Genomic DNA, 13,821 nt, shown 5'->3' on the forward strand with positions numbered 1-13,821 from the left:
AATCCCCATTTTACAGATGGGGTAACTGAGGCTCAGAGAAGTTAAGTGACCTGCCTTGGGTCACAAAGCAGACAAGTGGCAGAGCCGGGATTAGGCCCCAGGTTGTCTGACTCCCAGACCCGTGCTTTTCCCACTAGGACATGCTCATCATGGATCTAGTTGGCACCCTCTCTGGAATTCTCACCCCCGACAGTGGTGGAATTTATTCATTAATTCATTCAATCGTATTTATTGAGCACTTACTGTGTGCAGAGCACTGTACTAAGTGCTTGGCAACATATAGAGACGGTCTCTACCCAACAGCAAAGGAGAAATAAAATTACAGATGTACATAAGTGCTTCGGGGGCTGGGACGAGGGAAAGAACAAAGGGAGAAGTCAAGGCACTGCAGAAGAGAATGTCAGATAGGAAAAGTGGAGCTTAGTCTGGGAAGGCCCCTTGGAGGAAATGTGCCTTCAGTAAGGCTTTGAAGCAGGAGAGTGGTTGTCTGTAGGATTAGAGGAGGGAGGACGTTGCAGGGCAGAGGCTGGACAAGGGTTAGGGGTCAGCAGCAATACAGGTGATGTCAAGGCACAGTAATACGGTTAGCACTAGAGGAACCAAGTGTACAGACTGGGGTTAGTAGGAGGAGAGAAGCAAAGTGAGGCAGGAGGGGGCAAGGTGATGGAGTGCTTTAAAACCAATGGAGAGGAGTTTTTGTGTGATATTACTATCGTGGTATTTGTTAAGCGCTTACTATGTGTCAAGCACTGCTCTAAGTGCTGGGGTAGATTCAGGGCAATTAGGACATGGGGCTAACAGTCTTAATCCCCACTCTTTACTGATGAGGTTACAGGGAAGTTAAGTAGCTTCCTGAGGTCACATAGCAAACAAGTGGAAGAGCTGGGATTAGAACCCATGTCTTCTGACTCCAAAGCCCGTGCTCTTTCCATTGACAATAATAATAATAATAATAATAATAATAATGGCATTTATTAAGCGCTTACTATGTGCAAAGCACTGTTCTAAGCGCTGGGGAGGTTACAGAGTGATCCGGTTGTCCCACGGTGGGGCTCACAGTCTTAATCCCCATTTTACAGATGAGGGAACTGAGGCCCAGAGAAGTTAAGTGACTTGCCCAAAGTCACACAGCTGACAATTGGCGGAGACGGGATTTGAACCCCTGATCTCTGTCTCCAAAGCCCGTGCTCTTTCCACTGAGCCACGCTTGCTTCTAACAGATTCTCTAATCTTTAATTAGAGCTGCTCTAATTTAGGGCCCAAACTGACCACCAAACCTGGTCTGTATCAAGAAGGTTGTTAATCCTACAGCCTTTCTGCTCGGGCATTAAAGAGGGCTCATTCCACCCCAGGTCAGTCTTGAAACTACCCTTGAGAAGGCCATGAGAGCTCTTCTCTTTCTCCACGGATAAATCTCAGAACCCACTGTTCCCTGCTCCACTGGTGTCCAAGCAGCCTGTAGGGAATATTGGAAACTTCTGACATGCAAGAGAGAAGGTGGCACACCAAGCAACTATTTGCTTAGTTCTGCCACAACATGTGTTTTGGGGAACTGTGTGTGCTTGGCATTCAAGCCTCCAATTAAGAGTGCCAGATATCATCTCTTTGCCCCTGGTTCCGGGTTTCGCACAGGCTTCCGCACCGACAGTTCTGAATCCAAGCCCACCCATCTGTTGGCATGGTGGGGGCACCAGACCCAGAGCAGGGGAGAACGAGGTGGTCACTGACAGACTCCAGGGACAAGGAAAGTTTCTGACCACTCGAATAAAGCTGCCGTTGACTGACATCAGTTTTCCTGCGCCGCTGTCCCTGCCCAAACAGTAGGGCCAGTGCCTGGTTTATGCAGAGCAGATTGAGTTGACTGCAGTGAACATGCCAGCGAGGTCAGAGCTAGCAAAGCTGACTGTTTTTCTTTCGTTTCTGCAAGCAATTTGCTCTTCTGCACCAGCTGCTAGCTTACCGCACCACGGAATTAGGAATCAGAACAGTAATAATTGTGGTATTTGTTAAGCACTTAGTATAGGCCAAGCACTGTTCTAAGAGTGATGCAAGGTGACCAGATTGGACCCAATCCCTGTCCCGCATGGAGCTCACAGTCTTAACCTTCATTTCGCAGATAAAGTAACTGAGGCCCGGAGAATCAATCAATCAATCAATCAGTCGTATTTATTGAGCGCTTACTGTGTGCAGAGCACTGTACTAAGCGCTTGGAAAGTACAAGTCGGCAACACATAGAGACAGTCCCTACCCAACAGCGGGCTCACAGTCTAGAAGGACTGTGAAGTTAAGTGACATGCCCAAGGTGACACAGCAGGCATGTGGCAAATGCAGGATTAGAACCCACGTCCTCTGACTCCCAGGCAGGCCCGTGCTCTTTCCAAGAGAGGCAGCGTGGCTCAGTGGAAAGAGCACGGGCTTGGGAGTCGGAGGTCATGGGTTCGAATCCCTGCTCTGCCACTTGTCAGCTGTGTGACCTTGGGCAAGCCACTTAACTTCTCTGTGCCTCAGTTCCCTCATCTGTAAAATGGGGATTAAGACTGTGAGCCCCCCATGGGACAACCTGATCACCTTGTGTCCCCCCAGCGCTTAGAACAGTGCTTTGCACATAGTAAGTGCTTAACAAATATGGACATTATTATTATTATTATTATTGCCACACTGGATCCTAAAGCGTCACCTTGGATCCATGGAATGATGTACCCCATTTGGGAACATTGTAGCATCAGCTTTTTCTTTAGGGTGACATAAAGGAATAATGGCACTTTTCCAGTTGGGGAAATAGAGAGGGCCTGTGGGTGAGGACTTTCTTCAGGTACCCATATAGTCAGCATTGTCTGGGTTGCTGCCTTTGGTGTCAGCTCATAAACGTACAACTTGGCTGGTGGAACCTTTTCTCAAGTCCCCCGTAACGATGCTTTACATCAGCCAGTTAGACGTGTGTTCCCCACTGTACTGCAAGCAGCCTAGGCTGATCCCGACAAAGAGGTGGAAGACACTATTTGGCCATCTGGATGGCTGATTGGTGCCTTAGAAGGGCAGGCAATGATCAAATCTTAACAGTTCAACCAGCCGCGGATTGTTACCAGACAAAAGGGAGAGTTTTCGATTTGATTGACTTCATAATCGGAAGAGGCTTGAGTCTTATCCACTGAGGCATCTTATAACATTAAAACATAATCAAAAGTTTGGTCTTTCAAGTGGTGCTTGAAGCAGTGGGACTGAAAGGACTTGTAATGCAGAGTGACAGTGAAGAAGAAAGAGCTAGATCTTAATTTAGTCTTCCTCCAACTTTAGGGAATCATTGTGCCAGAGGATAACTGCAGCATGACTTAGTGGAAAGAACCCGGGGCTGGGAGTCAGAAGACCTGGGTTCTAATCCCTGTTGCCTTGGCGTTTAGGAGGTCTGGTTGAGTTAGCCCAGTATAGCTCCAACCAAGGGAGTCCAGATATTTTGGAGTTGTTCATATGGAGCAACTCTGGAAACCCCAGAGCTCCTGGGTTCAGGCTTGGAGCGTGTGCAGAGAATAAGAATTAGATCTACCCCTTCGCGGACGTAACCACTGTGGGCCAAACCTTGTTCTTGGTGCGTGGATTTGTCTAGAAAGGCTTTTTCGATAAGTAACTTGGATAAGTCACTTCTCTGCCTCATTTACCTCATATGTAAAATGGAGATTAAGACTGTGAGCCCCATGTGGAACAGAGACTGTATCCAATCTGATTAGTTGTATTTACCCCAGTGCTTAGAACAGTGCTTGATGCATAGTGAGCGCTCAACAAACACTGTTATCATTATTAGGTGACAGGGGCTGAGCCAGGCCATCCTCCAGTGACATCAAGGCCACCAAGTCAGCAGCCTGGGATTCACCCTGCTGCACTGAGGAGAGACATGGTTGGGGGGTCTAGTAGCCATGTAGCTTGGTCCCCAAGCTGGGTGTTTGTCTGCTTAACATTATCGATCAATTTGTGCTGCTCCCGTGGAGTGATGGTGTAAGAGGTGCTACTGGTGACTGGTTCATTCATTCACTCATCCATTCAATAATATTTATTGAGCACTTACTGTGTGCAGAGTACTGAACTAAGCACTTGGAAAATGCAATACAGCAATGAAGAGAGACAATCTCTGCCCACAACAGGCTTATGGTCTCGAGGGGGGAGACAGACATCATTACAAGTAAACAAGCGTCAATAGAAATAAATAGAATTGTAGATATACACTTATATACGTAAGTGCTTGGGCGGGGGGAAGAAAAGCAAGCGAGTTGAGGCTACGCAGAAGGGAGGGGGAGCTGAGGAAAAGGGGGCTCAGGTCTGGGAAGGCCTCTCGGAGGAGGTGCGAGCCAAGCATCCCCCCCTTCGGCTATCCCTCCCATCCGCCTGCAAGCTGGACATCACTTACTCCCGCCCTGGGTTCTAGCAACTTGGTGAATCAGTCAATCACATTTATTGAGTACTTACTCTGTGCAGAGCGCTGTAATAAGTGTTTGGGAGAATACAGTAGTACAGAGTTCGATGTGTTCCCTGCCCACAAGGAGTTTACAGTTTAGAGCAGGAGACACAGTAATATAAATGAGAGTGAATTACTGATATGTACATAAGTGCTGTGAGTCAGAGGGTGGGGTGACTGATTCTACCCCCCACCCCACCATGTTAACCCCTCTGCTGTTTTACCACATTTTGTTGCTTCTTGATTTGCCAAAGTATATTTTCAAGGTTAGAGTTTGATTTCAATTCAGTTGATAGAAAGGATGGCTAATGATGGAAAGTTGTGATTTTTGTTTCAAAGCTTTATGCAGTAGGTGGTGAAAAACATTATCCCCATCCAAAATATCTCCTTTTGGATTCAACAGTTGAATCGATCTTGGACCATATTTCCTGCAGTAATTCCATTATCACACTTTTAAGTATTTTGGCAGAATAAAGAGATATCAGATACAGAGGACTTTGTAGACATATAGATATGCATGTGTCCCTATCCATGTAAAATGAGAGTCCAAGAACTCATTTGTCTGGCCATCTGGAAACCCCTAGTGATCCAAGCCCTCAATTTCACCATCATTTAAAAACAAAAAGGGAACAATAGGAAAAAGGCAAAGTCGGGCAGCTCAAACATCCTACTTTTCATTCTTTAAAAAAAAAAATCTTTAAAGCGTTACAAGCATTGAAGAGTTTAAAAGAAAAAGATAAACTCACTCTATTAAAATGACTTGAATGCTCTTTCTACATCTTGTGGAGAGTGCTATTGTTTTCAGTTACATGGGAACCAAAGTAATTTTATGAATCATTAGAGTTTTCTTTCTAAATTACATTTGCACGCACTTAAAGTGCCTTCCAAGTCACCCGCTGTAAGAGGCTGTTGAACAATTTTATTATTTTATTGAGTACTTTCGAGTTCTGTTTTAATTTGCTATTCCTTCCTCTCCCCCAAAAGCTTACAATTTAATAGCCCAGAAAAAGATAAAATCGTGTCAGATGAATCTAAGTGTAAGCTCTTTTCCTTCATTTTTGCTGTTAGACCGTGGGTGGTAGCAGCCCCTCTCCCCTCACACAAATCGATCAACAATTTTAAGCAGACAAAAATCTGGCTTGCGGACCGAACTCCGCAGGGTGAGATTTCCCAAAGGTCAGAAACAAAATAAAATACTACACGCATTGTTCTGGTCAAACAGTTTGCCTGAAACCATACGTAAGTCTACCTGTCTTTGATGCTCTCAGGCACAATTCTAAGGAAACCACTGGGTGAGAAATATTTTGGGCAAATGCTATTCATCATTGTAATAATCCTGGAGATGGATTATACATCACATAGTTCAAAGAACAGCTGAATGTGTTACAGACCTTGGCTCTAGTCTCCGTGGAAAGCTAACTCCTCTGCTGGCGGTAGATACTATTTTGGGGAAGATCTGTCAACTCTTTCAGGAAACAGGATTCCATTGAACCTGTGTCCTGGTGACCTAAATGTAACTCAACCCTAGAGAAGAAGTTTTTCACCTGGAAGAGTGTGGTTAATGCACTTGTTTCTCTTCATGCATTCCCTGTGAGGTAAGGCAGTAGTGGAAACTAAAGCATCAGAAGCAACCTGTGGTGCTCCGTGTTCTGGAAGGATGTCTCCTGTCATCTTATCCAGGTCCTTTGAGCTTAGTCCACATCACCTCACCATCCTTCACCGATCATGTGAGAAGGTCTGAGGGAATGAGAAGAGAAAGATTTACCTAGAAAAAAGCAGAGAACACTAATGGGTAAAACACCAGTCAGTTTCATCATCATCATCATCATCATCAATCGTATTTATTGAGTGCTTACTATGTGCAGAACACTGTACTAAGCGCTTGGGAAGTACAAATTGGCAACATACAGAGACAGTCCCTACCCAACAGTGGGCTCACAGTCTAAAAGGGGGAGACAGAGAATGAAAAACAAACAAACCTTTACTGATTTGGTGACTTTTGAAGCTTTAATGTTTATTCCAGTGGAAAGAAATGTCAGCTGTCCTCCTGCTACTTCAGCTCCAAAACAAACACACACACACACACACCCCAACAGTTCCATAAATTGAACTTCACTAGAATCCCGGTTCCCTCCTGACGCTTCCTCTTGGAGAACTCCGGACTTCACGTCATCAGTACATGAGTAACTGAAGCCACAGCGATTTGTACGGAACTTGTCGGCATAATTGATTATTACACGGTGTACGGCACCAAAGACAGGTGAGACTGCACAGAGTGGAACAAATCTGTATTTATCGTGCATTTCCCCCTGGGTCGGCCCAGACTTCCTCCACTGACATGTTGATTTATACATTTGCGGTTCTCCCCTAATGAGTAATGCCCCATCATGGGTCACTGGAGCCCCCCGTTGAGGAGACCCTTTCGCTCCAGAGAAGAAGAATGAATAATGTTTTAAAGATTTTGTGTTGTGAATCTAATGGCTCCTGGGCACTGAGGGAACATGGCAGAGGAACTGTAATTAAAAAAAGGGAATAACTGTTTCCAAAAAAGTAATAGCTCCATGCTAAGAGAAATGTTTATTCCTGAGCCCGTTGTTGGGTGGGGACCGTCTCTATATGTTGCCGACTTGTACTTCCCAAGCGCTTAGTACAGTGCTCTGCACCCAGTAAGCAAGCGCTCAGTAAATATGAGTGAATGAATGAATGCACATTTCACTCTTTAAAGAGCTGAAGCTTAGAAACCCGCCAGAAACCTAAAGCTGAGAAGTGAGCTTGAGGAGTCTTGAGAGGAAAAACCATTTCATTCTGCCTGACCAAACTCCTAATTGCAGTTGGGTTCTGGAAGTCCATGAGAAACTCTACTTAAAGTACTAAAACTTTCTCTAAGATTAGGGTGAGAACACTCTCCTTTCATCTCACCTGGCTGTTGGGAGAATTATTAAGACACTATATATGAAGCCTTGTGCCTGGCAAGAGAACTCTGCCACTTGTCAGCTGTGTGATCTTGGGCAAGTCACTTTACTTCTCTGTACCTCAGTTACCTCATCTGTAAATTGGGGATTAATACTGTGAGCACCTTGTGAGAAATGGGCTGTGTCCAACCTGATTAGCTTGTGTCTATCTCAGTACTTAGTATAGCGCCTGGCAGTTAGTAAGCATGTAACAGAAAACTTGAAAAAACAAACATTTTAAACCTGAGGAGGGGGAGTATATTTTGATAGCGAGTTTTGGAAAGCTATGCTGAAATCTGCCAAGTTTGAGTCTCGATGTAGAGAGTTGCAGGGACTTGTAGGAGAAGCTGTGGGATCCTCTCCCAGCCTGGCAGTTATATCCTGATCTCTTGTCTTAGACTCCATCTGATTGTTCCAAGGAAAGGAGCAGAACTAGGACCAGGATCAGAGGGCAGGAATGTTACTACCTCAGCGTTTGGTACCACGGTTGGCCCATAGTAGTGTTTAACAAATACCACAATTGTTACTAATTATTATTATTCAGGGGAGATGCCTGGATGACCAGTGACGAGTGGCTATCACACTTTTGAGCTACTACTATCAATATGAGCACTATTTTAATAGATGATTAATATTATCGATAATTTTGGCAGCTAACTGCATACTATGTGCCAGGGATTATGTTAACCAATGAGGCAGATTAAATCCATCAGGCCAGACGGTCTCTGTCCCACTGTGGGCTCCAGGTCTCAGACGAAGGGAGAACAGCTGTTCAAACCATGTTTTCAGTGAGGAAACGGAGGCAAAGAGAAGTTAAATGACTTGCCCAAGGCCACACAACAGGCAAGAGGAAGAGCCAGGAGTCAAACACTTGTGTCCTGATTCCCTGTCCTGGGCTCATCCCACTAGGCTGTGCTTTGTATTCCTGTTCAGTATTTAGTGTGTCTCAGCTAAATTCTTTCCATTGATCCACATATCCTGTTAATGCCCCTCAAGCTTTAGAATTTAAGGATTTTCACTTTTCAGAATGCCGAAAACTTCTTCTTAGCCACTGACCAGAGCTAATTTAAGGGACCCTTGCATAAACCTGCTACATTTTTTTTCCTTCTTTTCCTACCAATCTGTTGGCCTAGAAAACCACAAATTCCTAAGAGCTGGCCCTAATCTTTGAAGTGCCTCCTGTGTTCACAAAGCATGCTATATAAGACAGATGTGGTTTTTCCAAAAGGTTCCCCTCCCCAGAATTTCAATCGAATTCATTATTGTTGTTTAGCATTTACAATGCTGTTGATATTTCCCAAGTGCTTTAATTAAGTCTCCCAATAAAACTGAAAGTCAGGTCAATAATCATAGAATTACCTAACTGAAATCCAAAGGGAATGCATTGTTATGGTTGACGGACCAAAATTTGACTTTTTCTTTTTCTGACTCAAAGTTCTTTGTGAGACTTTATCCTTTTCTATTGATAACCAAAGATTTAAAGGTGTATTTCTCCATCAGATAAAGTTGCACGTTTCAAAATATCAAGAACAGTGGAACCCTTTCAAATTTTCTTCTGACTCATTACGTGAATATTATCATTTCCCACCAGCATTCTCACATATCATGAAAGAGTTATGCCTCACTCTGAATTTTGTTGACCGAAAAAATCAAATAGAGAAGCAGCATGTACAGCGTGTACATCTGTGCAGAATTTATGTACATATCTGTAGTTTATTTATGTTAGTGCCTGTGTCTCCCCCTTCTAGACTGTTAGCTCATTGTGTTCAGGGAATGTGTCTGTTATATTGTACTCTTCCAAGCGCTTAGTACAGTGCTCTGCACACAGTTAGTGCTCAATAAATTTGATCAATGGATTGATTGAGTATGGCTTAGCGGGAAGAGCACAGGGCTGGGAATCAGAGGACTTGTTTTCTAATTCCAGCTGCACCACTTGCCTGCTATGTGACCTTGGGCAAGTCACCTAAGTTCTTTGTGCCTCAGTTTTGTCAACTGTAAAATGGGGATTCAATGCCCACTCTCCCTCCCGCTTAGTTTGTGAACCCCAAATAGGACTGGACTGTGTCTGACCTGATTAACTCGTATCTGCCCCAGTACTTCTAACACTGCATGACACATATTAGGCACTTAACTAATGCCATAAAAAGTACCCCAAAGGAGAATTGGGTTAAGGTGAAATGCCGTCCCTCCCATTACTGCATTGTTGTGAACCCCCTAGGGTTATATAATTTTACAGAGTTTGAAAACTACTTTATAACGTTGTGCTGCAGTTTCTTCTCATCTTCCTGGCAGTGAGGTTGAAGCTTTTACCCATGGTATTTTGACAGTCTGAGAAATGAAACTTGAAAAAAAATGAAACAATTTCCCTTCTTGGCTTTTGTGACTCTTGGAGGCTTGAGCAACTGAGGCTGGGGGACACTGACTTGAAGGCTGGTGAGAAGCTTGCGCTAAGGAGAGAGACTAGTACATTCCCTGAATAAACTGTTTAAAGGCCCATTAGCTTTTGCCACTTGTTCTCCACCCCAAAACCATAATAGCAAAATTTAGGTAAAGCAAAACTCATTGGGGAGGGTACCTATAATACCAACCCAACTTCTAGCCTCCAAATTAATATTATGATAATGGTATTTAAGAGCTCACAGTCTAATTAGGAGGACATATGATTTAATCCCTATTTTACAGATGAGGAAACTGAGGCGCAGAGAAGTTAAGGGACTTGCCAAAGGTCAAACAGCAGACGAGTAGCAAAGCTGGGATTAGAGCCCAGATTCTCTGCAGGGAATGTGTTTATTATATTATTACATTGTATGCTCTCAAGCTGTGCTTTGCACACAGTTAAGTGCTCAATAAATGTGATTGATTGATTCCCAAGCCTGTGCTGTTTCCATTAGGGCATGCCCATGTTTGATCTAGGTTTCACACACTGGAGTAAACCAATCCCAGCCAGCCAAATCCCACACTCTCATGCCCTCCTTGCGCCTTCCAAAGATTTGTGGTGAAGAAATCAAATGTCCCGGGTCTGATCTTCAAAAGGAATGTTATAATGTCAAACTAAAACCACAGACTACACATCTCCAGAATAGCTCCATCAGAATAAACCACTTTTGCAAATATAAGAGAAGAAAAGGTGTGGCCTAGAAGAAAAAGTACAGAACTGGAAGTCAGTAGACATCTGTTCTAATCTCAGTTCTTATTTTAGACTTGTGAACCCTATGTGAAACAGGGACTGTGTCCAACCTGACTGATTTGTATTTATCCCTGGAGCTAAGAACAGTGCTTGTCACATAGTAAGCGCTAAAGAAATGCAGAGGGAAGCAGCGTGGCTCAGGGGAAAGAGCGCGGGCTTTGGAGTCAGTGGTCAGGGGTTCAAATCCCGGCTCCGCCACTTGTCAGCCGTGTGACTTTGGGCAAGTCACTTCTCTGTGCCTCAGTTACTTCATCGGTAAAATGGGGATTGACTGTGAGCCCCCCCATGGGATAACCTCATCACCTTGTAGCCTCCCCAGCGCTTAGAACAGGGCTTTGCACATAGTAAGTGCTTAATAAATGTCATTATTATTATTTTAGAGAAGCAGCGTGGCTCAGTGGAAGGAGCATGGGCTTTGGAGTCCGAGGTCATGGGTTCAAATCCCAGCTCCGCCACTTGTCAGCCGTGTGACTTTGGGCAAGTCACTTCTCTGTGCCTCAGTTACTTCATCTGTAAAATGGGGATTGACTATGAGCCTCCCCCCATGGGATAACCTCATCACCTTGTAGCCTCCCCAGCGCTTAGAACAGGGCTTTGCACATAGTAAGTGCTTAATAAATGTCATTATTATTATTTTAGAGAAGCAGCGTGGCTCAGTGGAAAGAGCACGGGCTTTGGAGTCCGAGGTCATGGGTTCAAATCCCAGCTCTGCCACTTGTCAGCTGTATGACTTTGGGCAAGTCACTTAACTTCTCTGGGCCTCAGTTCCCTCATCTGTAAAATGGGGATTAAGACTGTGAGCCCCCAGTGGGACAACCTCATCACCTTGTAACCTCCCCAGCACTTAGAACAGTGCTTTGCACATAGTAAGTGCTTAATAAATGCTATCATTATTATTATTTTAAAAAAGAAAATTTCCTACCCAATATCTTCTCAAGAAACCACTCCTTACTTGTCAAACTATGCATACCAAACTAAATCTTTATTATCTCTTGTTTCTTGCCCCTGATATCTCATTTGATGCTTCCTTGCTGTTTCTTCTCCCTTTCAGTTTGATTTGTGCTCTATCCTTTTTCTTTTCTCCAGTTTTCTTTCACAACCTGACTCATTTTTACTGTTTTCCTCTTTGCCCATTCCCCATTTAATTTTTGCTTCTTTCCCTTTTCTGTCTTTCCCTCTCCCCTGAATTCTGTCTTTTGTCTGTCCTGTGATTTTTTTCTCTTTCACCTTCTCCAATCCCGTTCTATTCATTTTCTCCTTCTTTAAAAACTACTTTAAAATAAGTTATTTTTAAATTTTCTTGAGAGCCCCTGCCAAAGGGGTATAATAAAGATAGGTGGGTAAACTGAGGTGTGCTAAACTTAACCTGCCTAGAATTAGTCCAGTAATGGCAGAATTGTCATCTTTGCTTATGTGCTTTGTCATCCGATTGCTTTCTCTGTGACAGACTCTGAGTACAATATCTCCAGAAGTGTTTTATTGTTCAGAATGCCCTTTCATCAGCATAGAAGGATATTGATGACACCTGTTTTGGCACATTCACTAGCCAAACCCACCCAAATAAAATGCTGCTCTCATTGAGGTCTTATAACTATGTTTCGAATAGGGGTAAGGTTTTTCAGATTCCCTTTAGCAGATCAGGGACATGCAGGAGAGCAGAATCGATTCCTGTCACTCACAGGTAGATATGGAGGAACAGGATTATGGATCTCGAAGATGTTGCAGTGCTTTAATCCTAAAATCGATAGGAAAAAAAAAGTTGAATGTGTGGGGATACTGCAGAGACTGTAATTTGGGCTTCTGTGAAATTTTGCCCTATTGAAGTTAGCAGTTCCTTTCTGTCACCTTTTAATATATATTATGTGTATAAAACCCCTAGAATTGAACAAATATGTAAATGCTTTCAGGTATCTGAGTGCCTACACATAGCTATAGTCTAATCCCTCAGAGGCTCTTAGGTAAATGTTATAATGATTCTTTAAAACTGTCATTTCTTTTTTCTTCCCTTTTCTTTTTGCTTTTAAAGAAAACCAAAGCAGCCACCCCAGCCTATATTTAAAAATCATTAACGCCTCTCAAAAATACTCTTAAACTGGAATATTAGAGGAATGTCTTTGGCCGTGCTGTTTTTTCTTACGCACGTATCTCGTTGGTTCACATTCTTCATCGTGAAATCTCATGAAGTTACAAAATTAAGCTGCTTTATGTTTTGCTTTGATTCTTTTTTCTAACTTGCAAATACGGTGCATTTTCTGAGTGCAAGGAAAGGGGGTATAAGAGATAACTGGCCCTAAGGAGAGATCAAGGATGCACTGTGTGTTACTAATCCCGACTTGTCACCCCTCTGAAAATCATCTCCACTTGGTAAAGAGCCCAGCACTTCTCTCTTTCTCTCTTCCCCATCCTTTCCTTTGCCTTCCCTGTTGGGCCTAACTGGGCACTGCACCAACTTTTGGGGGCCCAAGATGACCCAGAAGGACAGCAATGACCCAGAAGGACAGCAGCCCCGGTACCATTTCATAGCCACACAGGCACATCTTTTTGAATTTTGCTTGAAAGTCAGATGTGCTCACTGAGAAAGCCCGGTGTTTCTAGACAGTAAGCCTGCTGTGGGCAAGGATTGTTTCTCTTTATTGCTGATTTGTATTTTCCAAGCACTTAGTACAGTAAGTGCTCAATAACTACGATTGAATGAGCGAATGAATGAGAAACCGAACCCCTAGAATACAGTTCGGACAACTGCGTGATCCCCTTCACCAATCAGGTCAGACCCAATCAATCCGTGGTATTTATTAAGGGCTAACTGTGTGCGGAGTAGGAACTAAATACTTGGACCTAGCCAGAAGCGCATCAGTTTTGGAGCTGGGTTGTGTGCATGTGAGCTTGAGGCCCAGCCCCAGAATTTCCATCCAGGTGATGCTCTAACCTGGAAATCTGGGGCCGTGAAACCCATTTTTCAAGCCGAATAACTGCCTTTCAGGAGCACATTTCTCTCAGTCAGATGCTTGTCGAATGAAAGCATTAGCTAACGCTTCCTCGCCACTAAGTGTAAAATCAATATTCCTTTAAGGAGGAAATCCTCAGAACCATTTGGAAGTTCAGTAAATCTGACTTATAGGTCCTTTGAGGAGGCAGTATGAATTAGTGGGCAAGGCACAGGATAATGAATTTGGAGATTTCGGTTTTAGTGGATGGTGGCCAAGATGTCCAATGACCTGTGCTTTAGTCAGCAGTTGACT

At 43.7% G+C, this 13,821-nt stretch overlaps 1 protein-coding gene across 2 annotated transcripts in view; it reads left to right on the forward strand.

Annotated features, from left to right (window-relative positions):
- EXOC4 (exocyst complex component 4) overlaps positions 1 to 13,821 on the forward strand; it is a 628,131-nt gene that overhangs the window by 488,001 nt on the left and 126,309 nt on the right. The gene's annotated exons all lie outside the window — the stretch shown is intronic.

This window comes from Tachyglossus aculeatus, chromosome 10 (assembly GCF_015852505.1).
Source record: "Tachyglossus aculeatus isolate mTacAcu1 chromosome 10, mTacAcu1.pri, whole genome shotgun sequence".
NCBI classification, from domain to species: Eukaryota; Metazoa; Chordata; class Mammalia; order Monotremata; family Tachyglossidae; genus Tachyglossus; species Tachyglossus aculeatus.